The sequence below is a fragment of the Rhipicephalus microplus genome, chromosome X, assembly GCF_043290135.1.
Source record: "Rhipicephalus microplus isolate Deutch F79 chromosome X, USDA_Rmic, whole genome shotgun sequence".
Lineage (NCBI taxonomy): Eukaryota > Metazoa > Arthropoda > Arachnida > Ixodida > Ixodidae > Rhipicephalus > Rhipicephalus microplus.
Window position 1 is genome coordinate 328,837,714 of NC_134710.1, and position 19,480 is coordinate 328,857,193.

General features: G+C 46.5%; 1 pseudogene; it reads left to right on the forward strand.

Annotated features, from left to right (window-relative positions):
* The first annotated feature begins 396 nt into the window (after positions 1 to 396).
* On the forward strand, positions 397 to 10,663 carry LOC142776270 (uncharacterized; annotated as a pseudogene).
* Positions 10,664 to 19,480: the final 8,817 nt, after the last annotated feature.

A 19,480-nucleotide genomic window follows, 5' to 3' on the forward strand; every position in this document is an offset into this window, starting at 1 on the left:
GTGTTTTGGCGGGCGGCGGTGCGTTGGCGGCATGTAGTGGGTCAAAGGCTGACATCACCCTAAAAACGGCCGTTCATGTAGGCTCCCTAGGCCGAGAGAGGTGGCAGCGCCACCCCGCAAGAGGAAACGCAAAGGGGACGTATTCGAGCGCGTGGCTCGAGCGGAGCTTGCAAACTGAAGCTAATGTAGTAACGTTGAGCAAGGCTGCGTCAAGGTCGCCGAAACGTCTTTTTTCTGCATTTTTCTTTATGGTCGGTGTCCTCTTCTTAATTATCATAACGCACTTTTCAGGACTCATGAAGAGATATATTCGCAACAACAATTAAATAAAATGTGCATTAAAAATACATCACGTCCATGTTATTTTTGTAAGGAACATATGATGGCTCGTTGACGTAGTAGTTATGGCTAGGCAACTGTGCGGGTGGTTTTTTGCAGGCGGTGGACGTTTTACCTTCAGCTTCAAGAGCTTCAATCTTATGGGGGACGGGAGAGGGGGGGATGTTCCATGGCTACGCCATTGTCTGCAATGTTCCCTTCATTCAGGCAAGTTCGTGCACTTTGTGAGTGTTCACTTATCACCTAAACGACACAGATGAGAGGAACAGATACAAGAGGATTGGCCATTACTCTACTAAACAAGCAGCGCTCCCGTTGTGTCTTCCGTCTTTGTAGTTTGCGCGCTTTATCGATGAACACTGCGTTTCGGTTGCCTTACTATACTTCCTGCTTCGATTCCTTACTAGATCCACAAGTACCTAGTAATAGGACTGCGCTGGTATCAGGATGGTTAACCCATTATTGCCCCTTGTTGCATATCTGCAACACCCATGTCCGTGCCCTGCCGATTGCAAGGATCCTAATGCACCGGTATAAGTTGTTCATACTATGGTATTTTGAGGGTTCTTCGTTCCTCGCAGTACACTTTTCAGCCGCTTGGGGGCCACATTCGTCGTATCTGCAGTTTTCAAAATGGCAGCATCCACGTCGTCGTCGAGCTCCGCAAACAAGGTACTGTAAATATTTTTTTATGAGCCCTCAAGTTAACCTGCGCTGCTTTTTTCACTGAATGTGTGTTCGAAACACTCTTGACAGAAATCTAGAATCCAAAAGTTAGTTTTTTGCTTGCCCTGTTCGAGAAAATATTTTTTGCACGTGGTGTGTTGCACATATGCAACAGTGGGCACTAAATGCCACAAGTTTCATTGTTGCAAATATGCAACATGGCTTTTCTGCTTAAAACGCGTCTTACATATCGTGACACGCATTCGTTTGGAGTGTGTGAACGGATGTTTGTCTGCTAATTTTGCTGTTTTAACAATTTTTCAGGGACATACTGCAATTTCAACCTCAACATTCTATTCTGTTCTAAAAGAGAGGCCGAAGCGTTTGGTTCATGCAAACCTGCTGGATGTTATCGACCCTAATGAAAGCGATTTTTCCGCTGATGAAAAAAAAAGTGACGAAGAAGTGTCTGGAGACAGCAGTGATGAAGGAGATGCCATCCAAACTGAGGTAAAAGAAGCTGAGGAAGAGGTTGCTACCTCGACAGATGCGCCTCCTGTAGATCGGACACCGCGGAACATGAAAAGGCGGTACACATGGGTGAAGAAGGATTTTGATACCGAGGCAGGTAGTTTCGAGAACAACTTTCCGCTGCCACCTGCAGAGCCACTGAGTGCAGTGGAATACTTTGACATGTTTGTTTCTCGATCCACGCTAAAGGCTGTCGTCGATGAAAGCAATAAGTACTACCTTCAAAAACTTGGAACCACTCTAAACCTCACCGTAGAAAAACTTACACCTGTGCTGGGCATGTTTTTCAGGATGGGACTCGTAAACATGCACAGGGTTCGTGCTTACTGGGAAAATGGAAGTAGATATGAATTAGTAGCCCAGGTAATGTCCCATAACAGATTCGAAAAGATCACAAGCCACCTGCATTTTTTTCGATAATGAAGCGGCCAATGACAAAGTAAAAAAAGACAAATGCTGGAAAGTGCGCCCATGGCTCAGTTCCTTGCGCAGCAACATGGTTGTCTTGCCCCAAGAAACAAAATCTGCAGTGGACGAAATCTTGATCCCTTTCTGTGGGCGGTGTTACATTCGTCAGTACACGCCTAATAAACCAAAGAGTAAATGGGGTCTAAAACTTTGGGCACGTTCCGGGGAATCAGGTCTGTGTTATGATTTTGATGTGTACCAGCGCTGCAGCAAAGGTTTTTATGGCAGCCAGGGTGGCTAGCAGCTTGGGTTGGGAGCTGCTGTCGTGCTCCAGCTGTGTTCCAGCCTACTGAAGTGCGACGACAACCTAGTCGTCGCTGATGACTTCTTCACAGGCCCTCAGCTTGTAGAGGAGCTTTCAAGAATGGGAATTTCCTATATTGGTACGGTTCGTGAAAACAGACTGAGCTGCAGCAAGTTGATGGAGGAGAAATTGATGAAAAAGCAAGGTCGGGGCACCTGTGATACTTCAGTCACTTTTTGTGACCCAAAGAAAATGGCGGCAGCGAAGTGGCATGACAACCGCACTGTTACTCTTCTTTCGAACTGCATTGGTGCTGACTCGCTTACATCAGTCAAAAGGTGGGACAGCAAGGAGAAAAAGCACATTTTTTTCGATAGTCCAGCGATCATTCCTTCCTACAACAGATCATTGGGTGGCGTGGATCTTCTTGACAAAATGGGCTTCTGCTATCGCTTTTCTAACAGGTCTAAACGCTGGTATATATATTTGTTTTGGCACACGCTCAAAATATCAGCTGTTAATGCATGGTTCATGCACAAGAGAATTCTCCAGCAGCACAAACGGCCGCCTACATCCTTGAGAGAATTCCTCTCTGAGCTCAAAACAAGTCTGATCTTACTCAACAAACGACCACCAGGGCGCCCTTCGATTCAGAATGTCACACCATTCAAGAAAGTGTGCCTAAATGTCCCCCGGGATGTCAGAAGAGACAGCAAGGAGCACTGGCGCACATAAAATGCAAAACGGAACCGCTGTAAGGCATGCCCAGGAGGGTACACCTATGTTTCGTGTGCCAAGTGCAAGGTGATGATGTGTTTCAACAAAGACCGTAACTGTTTTGTTAGTTTTCACCTGTGGGCGCCAAACAGCTATGCTTCAGTTTTGTGCTTTCTTCAATTTGAAAATTCGCCAAAATAATTGGTGGCAATAAAAAGTTTTTTTTTCACTTGGCTTGGCCTCCATTTTATACACTACTGCCCATTGTTGCACATATGCAACATCCCATTAATAATTTGCAGACTATATCTTCAAGTTTTTTATTGAACATTTGTACTCCTAGTGACTCTAAGAGCATGGCCAAGAAATATTTTGAAGTTTGAAAAAATGTTTCTCATACTGGGAATTATTGGGTTAATGTATCTTATAATTAGGGGTGTGCGAATATTCGAAAGTTTCGAATATTCGTCGAATATTAAATTCGCACTATTCGTATTCGATTCGAAAAAGTGTATTCGACAATATCGAATATTTGATTGGATCATCATGCGAAAAATAACTCTTCTTTAATATTTCCGCTGGGTTCAGAGATATTAAAACGTTGCCCAGAGGGGCGATAAGCGTCAGAAGTGCACGGAGGCACTATGTCGGCCAGCGACGTTCAACAATCAGCAGCAAAGTGGACGTTCGTGTAAACGTATTGCACGCTTTTCGTATGCCACCGTAGCGTGCTGCACTACCACACGTTCACTATGCGTTCACTCTGATATTTGGAGTACATTTGATAATCTTGCAAATAGTCAAGTAGCAAGTACACCACTGTCTACTTCAGAATGGGAAATTAAAGCGTGTTCTAAAGTAGCCGTACTGAAGAAAGACAGTGACCCATGTGACTGGTGGCGGACTGTGGGCACCTTCAGATACCCCAGTCTGTCAAAGCTTCGCCCCCAGTACTTGCCCATACCAGCCACTTCAGTTCCAAGCGAGCGTGCCTTTTCAGTGGCAGGGGAGGTTGTCTCTGTTCGGAGGGAGCGCCTCCTGCCTGATCATGTGGAGCAACTCATATTCCTTCATGATAACATGTAGTCATTATGTTTCATGATAACAGCTTGTCATTACTTGCATTGTGTTCCAAATAACAGTGTATGTTGTGTTAACAGACAGGCTGTTGTGTATTTTTTTAGATAAATACATCTTAAATTATTGGTACTGTAAAGGCATTTGTCCTTTGATATTCGATATTCGATTCGATATTCGAGCATGAATATTCGTATTCGATTCGTATTCGAAAAATTTCATATTCGCACACCCCTACTTATAATAGAAGAAAAACTGTCCGAAAATGTCGTACATTTGTAGCCTTGTTATGGTGGCTAGAAGGGGAGGTGGGAGCATCGCGCGCTGCAAAGGTTGGCGGAGAGGGTGCCAGTTGTTCATACCGACGAGCGGTGGCGCGCGTGTCGTTTTTTAGATGCCCCTCTGGGCCGAAGCGGAGCACGTGCGTTTCCGCGGCTTGCGTTCGTACTGTTCGCACGATGCTCGAAGTTTTGAAGCCTCTTCACACCGCATATCGTGATGGCTAAACCAGTGAAGCGCCAGACTCACTGCTTCGCGCCCGGATGCTCTACCAGGTACGTTTCAGCCCGAAAGGCAGGTGTAAAAAGGTCTGTTTTTACCGTACCGAACAATGAGGATCGGCTGAAAGCATGGCAGCGGTACGTTCTACGTGGTGACAAACTGCTCGACTGAACTGCAGTCCTGTGCGAATTACACTTCGAGCAACGATTTATTGTGAGAGATTACACCCACATCGTGAATGGTGAAGTTGTGAAGATTCCTCGCGGCCGCCCATGCCTTACCGACGATGCAATACCGTCGATCTTCCCAAACACGCCGAGTTACCTCTTTAAAAAGCTTCCTCAGAAGCGCAGCTCCCGGACATCGAGAGGAGAAGTGCTCGTCAAAAAAAGAAAAGTGAACGATGAAAACGAACTTCCTTCGATGGAGCACGATTCTTCCTTAGATGTGACAACGAACGGTGAACGTGTTCCCGGCGCGTCGTGTACAATGGAAAAACTGGAGCATATGAAAGGTGAGAAGCTTCCAAGCAAATACTGGTCGATGTGCCTACTTGCGGATGCCCCGAACGCTGTTGCGTTTACTGTTTGTGCTCAAGATGGTGATAGTGTGTGCTTCAAGAAACTGGTGCTGTGCTCTGCTGAGGATACTTGCTATCATTGTGTAGTGTTTGGGCAAGGGAAAGTTGTAACAAAAGTGGACGTGTTTGATGTGAATGCTGTGGAAACCCTCTTCCACTCCATCAATGAGATGGTTGTGTGCTCCGGTTTTGAGCAAGGTGCTATTCCACTGGAGCGGCTTAACAGTTCCAATCAATCAAAATACAGAACGCATGGAAACAAGTTGTACAGCAAAAGTTGCTCAGGCATGTCTCAAGATCAAAGGCCTTGTATATACTGCAGGTATCTAAGGAAACTGCTTTTGAACCAAGCATTCTATAAGAAGAGAAAAGCTAGAGTGGCTACTGGTTACCGTGCTTCGAAGAAACTAATTATGCGGGGAAGACAGTTGAGGCGAGAAAAGGCATAAGTCAGTGAACTAAAGCAAGTGCTTGCGAAAATGAAGCAAAGTAATTCTGCCCTCTCTGAATCAAACCTTCAGGAGAGTCTGTCTAAGCTGCCTGAGAGACAACGGCAGCAGGTACAAACATGCTTTGAAGCAGCGAAAAGGAAAGGAACACAGGGGATGAAGTACAGCGATGAATGGCTTCTGGACTGCATTATAATGCGCATGAAAATCCCAAAGCTGTATGAGCATATTCGAAAGCATAAAATAATGGTCTTGCCCAGCAAGAGTTGTTTGAACAAGTACGTGAGAAATTATAAGAGCAACTTTGGGTTCAATGATAATGTTTTTGCTGCCATCGAAGAAAAAACCAAAAGTATAGATGAGTTTCACAGGCACGGAGGTCTCTTAAGGGGGGACGCGGCCCTTGAAAACCGAAAAATCGCGAAAAAGTCGGTTTTTGAAAAACCACATTATGGGTTGTATGTCTCATAAACTACCTATTCTGTAATTATCAGCACCTAATTCAACTGCAAAGTGCAAAAAAATACTATTTTCGAGGCCGCCACGGCGTCCAAAACAGGCGCAAATCCCGAAATCAAACCAAACTTCGCGCGCGCGCCATTCCCGGACCATGCGGTCGTCCCGCGCCATCTTGGTGTTGTTTTGACCGTGAATTCTTTCTCTATGGTGGCTAGAAGGGCAGTGTGACGGTCGTCATATGCACGCCGTGGGAGAGAGGCGCACAAAACGCGATGACATTTTTTACGCCGCTAGGGGCGCGGCGGTCGTCGGGAGCGCGCGAGATCTTCGCCGCTACAGCCATTGCTACAGCTGCTACAGCCACGTGTGTGTGGCACTGTGAGCAAACTTCCGCACGTGCAACTGTTTTTGTGTGACTCCTGGACGCGCACCATGTGAATGATTGCGGATAGCGACACACTATTACCATGCCAGCGAAAGCAGGTACGTGTTTTGTACCCGGTTGTAAAAGTGGGTACAAGTCGTGTCCGGCAAGGGTGTCGTCGTTTCGAGCTCCCAAGGATGCATTGAAACGGGAGCAGTGGGCCCGTAATATAAAACGGGGCGATAAGGAACTAACCAACGACTGCGTCGTTTGTGAACGTCACTTCGAGGCAACGTTTATACAGAGGACTTATCGTCATGTTATCAATGGTGAGGTGGTTGAAATTCCACGCGATCGGCCGCTGCTAACAGAGGACGCTGTTCCTACAATCTTCCCGGATGCGCCAAAATACCTCACAAAGAAAACGCCGACTAGAAGGAAGGAGAGAAACCTGTGTGAACAAGGTGAGCCCCCGACTAAAAAAAGAAGGACTACTGTAAAGCAGCAGGCGCCGGAAGAAAGTGAACAAGTAATAGAAGCACAACATGCTGCAGAATCGGAGTTTACTGAAGCTGTACATACTGACACGATAGAAGTGGAGCCGCAGAGTGAAGTCAGTGCGGAATACGTGTGCCGGAACATCGAACTTCCTAACACAAGCTGGAACAAACTATCGTTTTCCACTGAAACAGGAAACGTCACTTTCGGCCTTTGCGAGTTAGAGGGTGCCAAGTTTGATCACCTACTGCTGCCGAAATTGGTGAAGTTCGAACAGGCCGTTGAGCAAGTAGGAACAGTCAGTTGTTCCGTTTTTCTTAGGGGCAAGCTGCACCTAAAACGCAATGTTTCCTCACCAGATGAGGCGCAGTTGGCGCTGAAGAGCGCACATTCTCTGGTTTTATGTGCTGGCTGTGGTATGAAACCAAACACAGTAGGAAAATATGAGTATTTTGCCGGCTTGTACTTTTCGCCCAAGTGCAGCCTTACATGCGAAAGTAAGGGCCCTTGCATGCACTGCAAGTACCTACGAAAGCTCTTGCAAAATCAGCAATCACGACAGAAACACGGCGTTTCAGTTAAACGCCTTGTAAGGCACGCCAACACTCGCCGCCGTCTGGTAGCTGCTGAACGTGCAGAGGGAACTCGACATGATGAAGTCTGCCAATGAGCAAATTGGAGATGAGGCACTGAATGAACGCATTAAAAAGTTGCCTCAGAAACAACAGATGGCAATTATGGCATGCTTCAGTGCAGCTAAAAGAAAATCGACATGTGGCATGCTGTATGAGAAGAATTGGATCCTAGAGTGCGTGCTGCTTCGCATGAGGAGTCCGAAGCTCTATGAGCACCTTCGGAAGCAGAAAATTCTTGTCCTGCCAAGCCGAACTTGTCTACAGCGTTATGTGCGCAATTTCAAAAGTGGCTTCGGATTTAATGACACTGTGTTTAAGGCACTTAGTGCGAAGACTGAAAGCATGGATGTCTGCAGCCGACATGGTGGCATCATTTTCGATGAACTGAAGCTGTCTGAGCAGTTTGGTGTCAACCAAGCAGGTATGTAGTGCCTACGTTTCTCTACACCCTACACGATTTAAATATGAAAATAATTATTTGATGCGAAAGTCACACTCCCTATTTTCAGTAACAGCGCATATGCCAAATAAGTCTGTTGTCGTGTTAACTACAAGTTTTTGTCATTTTTTTAGGGTTTGTTGAAGGATTTGTTGACCTGGGCAGCTTTACAGCAGACGAGCAAAGATCCACGCCAGCAGACCATGGGATGGTGATGCTTTTTCAACCCTTTCAGGGTGAGTAGTTCTGTGTAGTATCTTTCCTGTGCATTCCGTATGATGTGTGAGGCACCAGTTTAACCAAGTTGGAAACCGTAGTACAAAACATGTCTTCGCACTAACTAAAACATATGAAGACATTAAAACAAGTGCATCTGTGAAGTGCGTACTTTTGTGTACAACCACGTCAAACAGAGCAACTGTACGGCTTGTCATTTTTGTTTTCAAGTTTGTGAGCAAAAGTGTGCCATATTCTCGAAAATGAGAATTCCTTATTGTTATTTTTCGCAACATAAAGCTCAAATATTAGCTGATTGTCACCTTTTTAATGTATTCTGCCTCAACTTCTAAAAAAAATTATTGTTTTTTTTCTAGAAAATTGTGCAAAAATTTCAATTTTTGAATTTTTCACATGCGCCTCTAAGGGGTTCAATGTATCGTATTTATTCACGCCTGTTGGCTCTGCCTTTATTTGTTTGTTCTGCAGGGGACTGGACACAGATACTAGGTGTGTTTTCCTCAAAAGGAAATATCAAGGCAGACATGCTTTCCAAGCTGCTTCTTGAGGCGATTCTTTTGGCAGAAAAAGCCGGTCTCTTCGTGGACTTCGTGTCGTGTGACGGGGCTACTTGGAATCGCAGCATGTGGAAGTCATTTGGAATCGGTGGTATGATACTTTGTTGAACCTGTAATTTGGAGCACTGAAGTCAGCAGTATTGCAGGGCTAACTGTGTTGAAATAACATTTGCTGGTCCTTGTGCTTAGGAATTTCAACAATCTCATACATACGTACTTTTTTTTCAGCACACTCGGGTGGCATCACGTGCAAGGTGTCACATCCTGTAGACTCTTCAAGAGAGCTGCACTTCTGTTCCGATTTTCCTCATCTAGTGAAGTGCATCCGCAACACGTTTGTCAGCACTGGGTTCACGACTCCGGATGGGCGTGCATGCATTGAAGATATAGAGGTAGCATGGGCCAAAGACAACAGCTCTTTAACACTTAAAGCGATGCCCCATGCAACAAAAGCACATATCCGACCAAACTCCTTTGAAAAGATGAAAGTAAATTTAGCTTTCACGCTTTTCAGTGAGGAAGTTCTGAAAGGTATGTTTCTGTACAGATCGGATGTACCAGAGTTCTCCAGCTCAGTGTCCGCGACTGAACAACTTGTGAGACGCCTCAGTCGGCTAATATCAATCATGACGTCAAGGTGTCCAAAGCGAGGACTTAGACCGTCATCACAAGATGTTGCTGAGCTTGAGGCTTTTCTTGTCTTCTTAGACGCATGGGAAGAAGCTTCCAAAAAATGTGGAGGTGGCTTCATGAGCAAAGGTACTGCTGAGGGTATGAGAGTTACAATACGCAGTACACTCTCACTTCTGCAGTATTTAACGTCGTCAGTGGCGTTTAAATACTTGCTGACATCAAGATTAAGTCAAGACAAGTTGGAAAACTTGTTCGGTATAATAAGACAGTATTCGGGTACAAATGACCACCCAAGCCCGGGGCAGTTTCTTATAACTGTAAATTGTCTCAGTTTCTACAATCTTGCGCGACCACCAAAGTCTGGAAACTCCCCGGCACAGGTTGTGAACGCTCTACTGGACACGACGTCTTCAGCAGGTGCAAGTAACAGTGCCGTTTTCGGATTAAGAGAGATTATTGAGGACATGCTCGAGGCTGGAGATATAGATGGTGCTGGCGATGCCATTCAGTCTGCTTTTAGAAGCGACCACAGCAGCTATGTGGTAGAGAAAAGTGACAGCCGTTTGGTTTACTACCTGTCTGGTTATGTAGCTAGAAAGTTCAGGACCAAAAATTCTTGTGGCACATGTGCATCAAAGCTAGCCATGAAAAAACAGGATGTAGCAGAAAGTGCAGACAATGAATTCACCAAACATTTTGATCGAGGGGGTTTGTTATATCCTGGGGATGACTTGGCCATCCTTGTGGCAACATTAGAAGAAGCATTTACTTTTTTTTCTCTACCGAGAAGCTGCAGGCATTCAGTATTCATGATTTCATGTCATTTCTGAGTACCATTAAACTTCATCAAGTTGGCTGTGCCAATCATGGCAAAGAACTAACTGCAAAAATTGTGCAGTTTTTTGTGCTCACGCGCCTGCACTTTTATACAAAGTCGCTGAATAAAGACCGATCTGTCCAGTGGCAAAAACAGAAACACCTCAAGTTGCGAAGGTGCCAGTAAATTTTGTGGGTACTTTCACTTAGAATTCTCAGCTGTGCTGATTGATTTGTTTTAGTGCATTTTTTCGCACTGTGTTGGAACTGATGCATGAGCATGTCAAAAATAAAATGTTTCTGAAGAGCCAGCTGGATGCACCGTGCAAACTTTTTACATTTCCAGAAACACTTGCTTAATATACTTAGTGGTAGTAGAATGACCAGAGTGTTGTAGCCTTGTGACACGACACGCACAAGTTGTAAATGTTAAGGGAATGTAACGCCCCTCTTCAAAACATTCAAGTTGCAGCTGCGCAGTTAGTATAGTTCCCGCGCGAACCGGAGCTTGTATTTTTTTTTATTGAGTGCGGGCGTAACTAGGGAGCAACAAGAATAAAATAATTTGAGGAGCACGTCGTATCCGGGACGAACGTCTAACACAAATTTACATAACACGGGCGACTGCCAACTACCCATTCGCCGTATGTATCGCATATCTCGCGCAGACTGGCAACTCAATAAAATTGCTCATTTGCAGCATACATGGGAAGTTTAGCGTGCAACAAATGCATGCCGCATAACGAACAAATATGAAAAAAAAACATATATATACATACTTGGCCTTCAGCCACGCTCTACCAACACCGCTGCACGCGCTCCCGACGCGCGCAGCGCCACCTAGACCTGCCGCCATGTTTCATTGCACGTATGTGCACCATCTGGCCCCTGCCCGTCACACTGCCCCTTTCTAGCCACCATACTTTCTCTCTCGTTCGCCGCCTTGCAAAATGGCGTCGGCAGCACAGTTGAGACGCTATTGTCGTTTTCCCGCGATGCGATGCGGAGCGCTGATTGGCTAGAGCAGCGCATTCATATCTCGCGGGAGAAAGCGTGCCCGCCATTGGCTGCTGTGCAGCAGCGGGGGCGGTCGCTCCTCTCGATGGCGCGTGTTGCTCTCTGCTCCGTCCGCCTCGACAGACGTCTGCTTACGAGCCGCTCTTCGCCTTGTGCTATCTTTTCGATCATTTTCTCTCGTTTTTTTTTCTGCCCTAGTTCTGTGCCTTTCGTCTTTGTTGTTGCGGGCGATGCCGGCAACGAAGCCGAAGTCAGTGCGGAAGTCCGGTGCGCGGAGGCGCGCTTTGCGGCTTGTACGATCATCGAAATTCCGCTATTCTGCTGCGGGTGCCGACTGCGTAGACGCTCGCAGCGACGGAACTGTGTTGTCGGCTGTCGCCAGTCGAGAATCCGACACATCGAGTGTGGCTGGAGCCGCAAATGCACCGAGTGTTTCCGAGATCGCCGGGCTCGACACGTGCTCCGAATCGATGCCATCCAGTGTGACACCGAATGCTTCTGATATCGCCGGACCCAGCACTTCGTCTGAATCGGTGCCGCCATCGAGCGTGAGTGGACCGTCGCTTCATCTGCGGACGCGTTTCCTAACGAAGGAAGAAATCGATGCGAATGCGAAACGTCGTGACGCCGTTCGCGCTGAACTCGAGTCTACGCCGGCGACGCAGAAGAAATTTCAACTGATGCAGCCGGCTCTTGCACCTGCAGTGACAAGTGAGGACGAACATTTTTCGCTCGTTCAAATGAACATCTTTAACGTCGTGCTCAGCCGCACAGTGTGCAAAGAATGTTTGAAAGGTGCTATGACTGTCCGAGAGAGCACCAAGCTTGGACTTGCAACAAAACTTGAAGTCGTGTGCGCCTCTTGTGGCACCGTCGATAAATTATGGACATCACCCCGCAAAAAGGACACGCAGGCCTTCGATGTAAATGTCCGCGCCATAATGGCTATAAAGCAATAGGCAAGGGGCAAACAGCTCTTAATGACTTTTGGGCTGCCATGAACGTCTCTTACAGAGGTCTTCACCACAAGACATTTCAAAAGCACTTGAAAGAGACGTTCAGGAAGCCAGAGGCCACCGCTTTGGAGAAGTTGTATGCTGATTCTGCCACAGCAGTGATCAAAACATATAAGGAAATGGACCCCAGCTTCTGCAAGGACATCACCGTAGTGTACGATGGCACATGGCATAAGCGGGGTCACACATCACACATCGGAGTGGGATCGGTAATTGACTTCTTTACAGGTCTCATCTTGGATGCTGTAGTTCTTTCAAACCACTGCCTTGGATGCCAAACAGGGCCCAAACCTGGAGATGCAGCATACGAAAGCTGGCAGAAGCACCACATTTGCCAGAAAAACACAGACGCAAAATCGGGAAGCATGGAAGTGGAGGCAGGCTTGACTCTCTTTTGGCGGTCTGTATCCAAGCATGGCCTGCGGTACACCACTCTTGTGTCCGACGGAGACAGCCGTACCCTCGCTGCCCTCACAGAAGAGAATGTGTACGGGCTAGTGCCAATTGTAAAAGAAGAATGTCTGAACCATGTTCAGAAAAGGATTGGAAGTGCTCTTCGAAACATTGTGCAGAAAAGTGATAAGCCACTGAGTGGGAAGGGGAAGCTGACTAAAGCCCTCATTGAAAAGCTGACAGGATATTATGGTTGGGCCCTGAGAAACAATTCAACTGACCTAACAGCCATGCAGCGTGCAGTGATGGCAACATATCACCACGTCACATCGACTGACCAGGACCCTCACCATGAACTTTGCCCAGAGGGGGCTCAATCGTGGTGCCGCCATAGAGCTGCAGAGGCAAAGCGTGAGCCACAGCCAAAACATAAACACAGCCTACCGGACTATGTCGCTGCAGCTATGCTGCCCATCTACAAAAGACTGTCACAAAAGTCGCTTCTTCAGCGCTGCCTGGGAGCGAAGACGCAAAATGCATCAGAATCATTTCACTCCATTCTGTGGTCTCTGATGCCGAAGGAACAACACTCATCTTTGATCGCGGTAGAAACAGCACTGCATGAAGCAGTGCTGCGCTACAATGCCGGCTGCTGCAAAGCAACCCAAGTGATATCGGACTCCATTGGACTTCAACCAGGTCATCTGGCCATCCAGCGAGCTCGTGAAAAAGACGCTTTACGCCTAAAAAAGAATTCTAAAAGACACCAAGAGAAGATGGAGGCCAGGCAAAAGAAGAAAAGAGTGCGCCAGGACACTTCTAGCTACTGTGCTGGAGCTTTTTGAAGAAAACACGTGTTTTGAACTTTCTCGGCCTGTTTTCTCAGAACGGATTTTTTTGCAAGTTGTGGTGCTGAGGAAAGCAAGAACTCGAAAACCGTTCATCAAATTTGTGTGCCGTTTTTTTATTCTGTTCCTGAATGACCTTGCAAGGGCGTAACAAGCTCCTTTTTTGAAAATTGGTGCTGTTAATTTATAATAAACAATTAATTTTCGATGAATCAGGTCATTACTGGTTACATCAAATTCAAAGTTGCGTGAAAAGTTTTTTTTGGGGGGGGGAATTAAAAAAAACGGCTTTGTAGCACCCTGGGATAGGTATCAAGGAATGACCACAATGAATTTCAGCTTTCTACTATGTCCTGCTATGTCCTGGGATTTCTCACGACTCTTCCTCAGGCACCCATGTGAAGCACCCAGTTAAACCTCAATAACTCTGGAACTAAGAAACACAGCTTCGTGAAACTTAGCAGTTGTGCTAGTTTTATTGTAGTGAACAACCCCTGAAAGTTTCATCCAGATATCTTAAAAAATGAAAAAGTTCGATCTCCAGGGTAGCCTCCCCCCTTAATTGACGAGCTGAAGCTCTCGGAGAGCTTCAAAGTGACAAGCAGTGGACTCATCGAAGGTTTAGTTGACTTGGGCAAATACACTTCTCTAGATCAAAGCACACAAACGTGTGATCACGGTCTAGTGGTATTGTACCAGCCATTTTCAGGCAACTTTCAGCAAATCTTAGGGGTTTTCGGCTCCCATGGAAATGTCAAGGCAGATGTGCTTGCAAAAATCATTGTCGATGCAACACTAACTGCCGAGAAGTCTGGGCTTTTTGTGGATTTTGTGACCACAGATGGTGCATTCTGGAACAGAAGTATGTGGCGACAATTTGGCATCAATGGTTCTTCAAAGTCAGTTGTTTGCAAAGTGAAGCACCCTGCAGATCACAGCAGAAGTCTGCCCTTCTTATCAGACTTTCCGCATCTTGTGAAGTGCGCCCGCAACAGCATTGTGTCGACGGGTCTTTAGGTGGCCGAAGGAAGGGTCAGGATAGATGTTGTGAAAGAAGCATGGAAGTGTGACAATAGGGACATTGTGCGGCTTAAAGCAATGCCTCGTGTCACAAGAGTCGTCATCGATCCGAACGAATTTGAAAAAAAGGAAAGTGAACTATGCCTTCACTTTTTTCAGTGATGAGATGGTCAGGGGTTTGTATGCATATAAGGAAGAGATCGAAAGAGTATGGGGCGTTGGCTCTAGTGATGCAACAGTGCCATTTATCAGAAGAATGGCTAGGCTGATTGCAGCCATGACTTCCCGCGGCAGCCGCGGTGCCATGCGTCCCAACTCGCCAGTCCTGGCTGAAGTGGAGGAATTTATTGCATATCTAGATGCGTGGGAAGGAAACGTTGAAAAGCTGGGCTTCTTCAGCCAGGGTACTGCAGAAGGGCTTCGCGTTACTCTGAAAAGCACCATGTCGATTTTCGAATATTTCACAAAAGAGCTTGGTTACAAGTACTTGCTGACATCAAGACTAAGCCAGGATCCTCTGGAGAATGTGTTCGGAATCTTGCGGCAAATGTCGGGAAGCAACGACCACCCGACGCCAACCCAGTTTCTGCTTTCGGCAAATTATCTGTCGTTCTGCAGTTTGGCGAAGGCACCTGCTAACGGAAATGTGTCACCGTCAGTGCTGAAGAGCCTCATACATGGCAGCCACAAAGACCGGAGAGAGTTCCAGACGAAGCATGACGAGCTCATGGACATAGGGTGTCTCAATGAAGTACATGAAATCCTTGAATCGTCTGGCATCCCAACAGATCACTGCGCAATGGTTTCGGTAAAAAGCGACTCCCGAGTTATGCATTACGTTGCTGGATATGTCGCCCGAAGAATGCTGAGCCAAACCGAGTGCCCTGAATGTGCAAAAGCCCTTATCCGACCACGCGATTCTGATATGCCCGCAGATGCCTGCCTAATCAGAGAAGTAGACCGGGGTGGGCTGCTCTACCCATCTGGTGAACTGCAGGCTTTTATCGAAAACATGGAAGACTCATTCGCGCGCTGCTTTAGCTTCAGCAAGCTTAAAGCAAATAGCATAATGGACTTCATTTCTGCATTCACAAGAAACCGGCTAACTCATCTTGGCTGCGAAAAACATTCCATAGATGTTACTAACAGGCTCGTCAAGTTTTATACAATGACAAGGCTGCACTTCATTGTAAAAGCGGAAAACAAGGCACGGGAGGGCAAGCGACGGCAGCGAATGCACTATTTGAAGCTTCGTCGCGTAACGTGAATATGTGTGGAGTTGCGCTTTCATGTGATTGTAATTTAGAGCTGCTTGCTGTATGAGATTGGCGATGTACAAAAATAAAGATGCAGGCTGTTAATTCCCTGAACGTTGCGCATGTATACAATTTTTATTAAAATCTCCTTGATTGAATATACGTCACTCGGTGTGTAGAAAATTCACTAGACACGAAACTCATCGAAAAAGTGAACAGCTGCGAAAACTACAATATAATAAAATCGTTGAAAGTTACGCATTGAAATGTAAAGGGAGGTACCGAACGTTGCGATTGTGAGCATATGATCGTTTTACACCGACGTTTCAAATGGTGTTCGACCTTATACGCACGGTCTTATCGTGGAGTACGCCGCCTGGCCTTTTGGGTGCTACCGCGTATGTTTGCATGCCATTAGAGGTAGTTCGTTGCCTTAATCTCGGTATACATTCCGTGCTTAAATTTTCGTTTAAAACATCCCATTGCTAGTGCACACAGCTGCATTCCAGTTATTACATGGAGGTCGCAAGCTCTGCAAAGTGCGCATACCTTCTCGTGCAGCGCCTGGCCTGTTTGGCCGTCAAGGACGCTCGCCCCCACCGACCGATCTAAAAAGCTACAACAGCGCCGCCATGATCTGTTGCTACACTCCGCAGCTGGTGATGCTCCCACCTCCCCCTTCTAGCCACCATAGCCTTTTTCATAGCATCCCCAAAGATAAGGGTGTAAATGGGGTGTTTTTAAGTGTAAAACTTTTTGGAGTGTAGGAGTAACCAGCACGTCGGACTAATTTTCCTTGAAGTGTTTTGCGACGCATTATTTAACGCTGCGTCATACCTCCGCTAAGAAACTTCCAGAAAGACAAAAAGACTCACCCAGACTCACGCCGGACCTTCGTTAGGGTGGCTACCTTGACCGCTGATATGCCTGTCAAGAGCGACGAAATGTTGGACGTTCTGTGCATGGTGTCTAAAGAAGAAAACATGAGAGTGACACTGAAGCATTTGGCTAAGCGTGGGCTGGTGCAACTAAGCGTGTCACTGGTGCAACTAAGCGTGCTAAGCGTGTCACTGGTGCAACTGCGATGGTTGCCGGCTTTCTTATGGGACCTGTTGGGTTAGCATTTGGTGAGTTTTTTTACGTATTGCACCACTATTTTAACAAGCCCTTCTTGAATGCGTTGGTTAAGAAGTGGTGCCTATCACCTATAGGTAGTTTTTTCGTCGCAACACTAAGTAGTAGTCTGAAGCCGGATCAGTTCATGTCGTCTGTCATGCAGTACCTGCAGTTAGCACCCTTTCGTGCGGATAAGGCATCTGTGCTGCTCGCTGTTCAGTATTCAGCCCCAGTGTTAAGCATATTGGGTCTTTTCCAGTAGAGTTACTGTATATGTAGTTAGCATACACAGTAACTCTATTTTTCTGATTCGAACAGCGCCTAGAGCGGAGATCGCTGAAATCGCAAATGGTGTCCGTGGCCTACGAAGTTGTGAATAGAAAATCTCCGGCGCCAGGTATATTTCGTGATAATTTGCAAATGTCGATGCCCATGCAGTTACACCCAAAAAAAAAAAACATAGATCGCGGCCACTGCGCATGCTAGTCTCCTTAAAAAGGCCCATTATCTCGCGTTAGAGGACTGCTATCCATTTCACTCGGCTAAGCAAAACACCCCGACTGTCTTAATAACATGAACATGAAAAGCGAAAATTATCGTTTTTTTTACCGGCACTTTGAGTTGAAGGAGCCCGATCACTAATTAGTGTATTTTAATTTGACCGCATAATGCAGCTTTTCTAGCGCCAACGAAAATCTCCGAGTTCAACAATAAGACTCCCGTTCCCTGAGAGACGTAGAAAAATTCAAGGACAAATTACCAATTAAGGTGGGCATCACGGATAGCACGGCGATAGAGACCCGGCGAAAGTTCAATCCCTTGCACCACGCCCAGCCATCATGGTCTTGTGGCTGCGCTCATACTTTTGAACATTGTAAATCAACCGAGAAAAAGCGGGAACTACCAGTCGCTCTGCGTTCTACTCAAGCTTTTGTTTCCAGACATTCCAGCTGCCAGCTGAACGTCAATTTCGCACGTAGCGCCTGCAGAAATGCGACGACATTCGCCGAAAATACGCGGCCTTTTTTTTTTTTTTTGGCAAATACTTGCATCGCGTGGTGCACAAGCCACCCCCACATAAAGTCCCTCTATATATATAGGGACCTTAACACAGAAACGGCTGCTGCACCGCACGGAAGTGACGTCATGCACTTTTCTGGTTAGGCGCTTCGTTTGAATAGTCGGGGGTGTTAAGCGGTATACGTCTAGACGTAACGATAGAAGCAGTAACAGTTATGTCCAAACGTGAAAGTAAAAAAAAAAGTGTTAGTGAGGTCCAGCGTGACAACAATACGAAACCGGCTTGTTAATCATTCCAAACAAACTGGCAGTTGTGGCCATAGTTGGTTAGAGCGGCACAGTATGAACTGGCGAGTTCCGTGGTTCGAGCCGTATTGCAGTCTTTGTCACTTCTTTTTTTGTTCGCGCGTGTATTGTTTTAACATTTGCGCCAGCTCATCGGCCTCCAGACAGCCTGACTTGCTACTGGTGTTGGTCCTGTCCACAAGCCTTTTAATATTGGATGTTTGATTAATCTCGCAGAATTGGCTATATTTGTTATGATAAAGTGGTTTGCGAATTAATGCTCTTAATCGGTGAGACGCAAAGCGACACGAAAAACTGAAATGCAGCTGGCTGCATTGGTTTCTCCGGCACACGCATCAGGAATGTTGATTTCCAAGCTCTAAGTTTTGATGACAGAAAGGCGCACTGCAACGTAAAGGAAACGTTTTTATGTCGCTCAGTGTATAATCCACAGACGAGGTAACCGGCAGGCCACTTCAAAATACTGACGTGTCACCGCAATGGTCTAGGCGATCAGCACTTGATAAACGATAAGGGGAAGTACCGACGGCGTTAGCCCATCTAACTACAAAACAGCTTGGGTGCCTTTCTGAATAACACGCACGGCCTGTGACAGCACGGGAGCATTTACGTAGCAACGTATGAGAACAGCCGTACGTGTTCGCACTTGACAAAACAGCCGGAAATGCAGTAGCTTTGGCCTTCGGAGATCACATGCTTCGTACTGACTGATATGACTGATATGTGGGGTTTAACGTCCCAAAACCACTATATGATTATGAGAGACGCCGTAGTGGAGGGCTCCGGAAATTTAGACCACCTGGGGTTCTTTAACGTGCACCCAAATCTGAGCACACGGGCCTACAACATTTCCACCTCCATCGGAAATGCAGCCGCCACATGCTTCGTAAGAACACAACAACAAAGTTGTATCCATTCATCGTAAGAACACATCGCAGACGCACTGTGGTTTCATGCATGTGCGTCCGGTCAGTCACACGTGAACTGTGCAAAAGCATTTATTTTATCGTCGACCTTGCCCTTCGCGACAAGCGAAACTCGGCAGCAAGAACACTTTCACCTTTGACAACACCACGCTTGGCATTGCAATCTAGGAAATGCTCTACGTCCAACAACAATAATCCGCACTTCATACTGAGAAACTTCATGGCGCACACAATCAGATGAAGCTGCGGCGCGGTGGACGGCCGCACTAGCTCCAACCTCCAGGTTCAACTAGGCATCCAGCAATCACATAAAGCAGCGACGACACAGGTTCTCCAGTCCTCCTTGGGGGCG